The sequence below is a fragment of the Schistocerca cancellata genome, chromosome 6 (assembly GCF_023864275.1).
Source record: "Schistocerca cancellata isolate TAMUIC-IGC-003103 chromosome 6, iqSchCanc2.1, whole genome shotgun sequence".
Lineage (NCBI taxonomy): Eukaryota > Metazoa > Arthropoda > Insecta > Orthoptera > Acrididae > Schistocerca > Schistocerca cancellata.
The window spans coordinates 187343535-187344944 of NC_064631.1; the positions used below are offsets into that span (position 1 = coordinate 187343535).

Sequence of the window (1410 nt, forward strand, 5' to 3'; positions counted from 1 at the left end):
CCGCTTCCGCCATGTTTGGGACGTCGCCAGGGATATGATCCGTCTGATCACTCGAACCGTTACTGTGGATGATGTATTAATTCCGCAGTGTGTCGTCTACCCCACCACCAAGCGAAATGCCACGGTGTGGATCTTTGGCCACACAGTTTTTGCTATATTCTCCCTAAAGTTGTGTACCGATTTGGACTTCCTAACATTTTTATGGACCCAACATACTCGGATTCAGACATCGCCACACTATCGGCAAAAATTTGCAAATTTTTTGCAGGTCGCACTAGCGCATGCTTTTGCACGACTCTCAGTACCTGCGTAACGTGGACGTTTTTCTCTCATCCTTCCTCTTGCCCTTGAGCGACAAAATATGAATTAATGCGAAAAAAAAGGTGCTATTGGCTCCCCTTTTTTTTCTCTTCCTTTTTATGTCGCTACCCCTGCCAACCCTCTTTTCATACTACCTTTCTGTTGTGACGAAGATGCTTCCTCAAGCATTTTAAACTAATATAATGGTTCGAAAATGCAGTAATTAACTCAGTTTGAGGGAGAATGTGCTAACCAAGTTCGCCAGGAAGTCTTCGAAAACGACAAAACAGTACGAATCGGCAGGTGAGTCCTGAAATGCGTCAGCGCCTATCGTTGTGTAGCAGTGTACAGTTCCAAATTAAGATTTGTAATCATAAATTTATTCTTTAGTCGTCTCGTCCCGCAGACGTTTGTCGTGCTTGCGCTGTCATATGGACCGCGACCCGAGCGGCAGCCCTCCAGCACGACACTGCCACATCCCGCACAGCCCCTCCGCTGGACACCAGGAACGAGATGCGTCTTCCGCGAGCGCCGAAGGTTGCACGCGCCCAGCGAATGACAGGAGGTGCATCGAGCACAGCTGTGCGTCTCACACACATCGGCGGCGCGCCCGCTGATTCGGCCGTAGCTCTTCAGGGACGCAGGTGCGCCCTCCGCGCCCTCCTCGAGGAACTCGCTGTTGCGGAAGGAAGTGCTGTGCGTCAAATGCGGCCGATAACTATGATTTTGTGTGTTGGGAGAAGAGCCGAATGCGAATTCTGCCGTGCGCCTACAGCATATGATCGCCAACGGCCATACCGTGTTGAATACACCGGTTCTCGTCTGATCACCGAAGTTAAGCAACATCGGGCCCGGTTAGTACTTGGATGGTTGACCGCCTGGGAACTCCGGGTGCTGTTGGCTCCCCTTCATTGTAGGCGCGGTAGGTCAGCGGTTTCGGTCAGTGGGTTTGTTGCCCTCTGTACGAAAAAATAACCAGAGTTATGAGATCAACGACAATCTTAAACGGGTGTCTCACGACATCCGTCCCGTCTGCCCCGAGCAGATGCAGCGAACGAAAGTGAACAAAATGAGATTTAAAAAAAAATGTGGTAGAGCATTTGCCCGCGA

The 1410-nt window shown here is 50.6% G+C and overlaps 1 non-coding gene across 1 annotated transcript; it reads left to right on the forward strand.

The window, feature by feature from the left end:
* The first annotated feature begins 1084 nt into the window (after window positions 1-1084).
* LOC126089191 (5S ribosomal RNA) lies at window positions 1085-1203 on the forward strand. The gene has a single exon (XR_007520527.1). It is a non-coding gene; the product is annotated as a 5S ribosomal RNA (ribosomal RNA).
* Window positions 1204-1410: the final 207 nt, after the last annotated feature.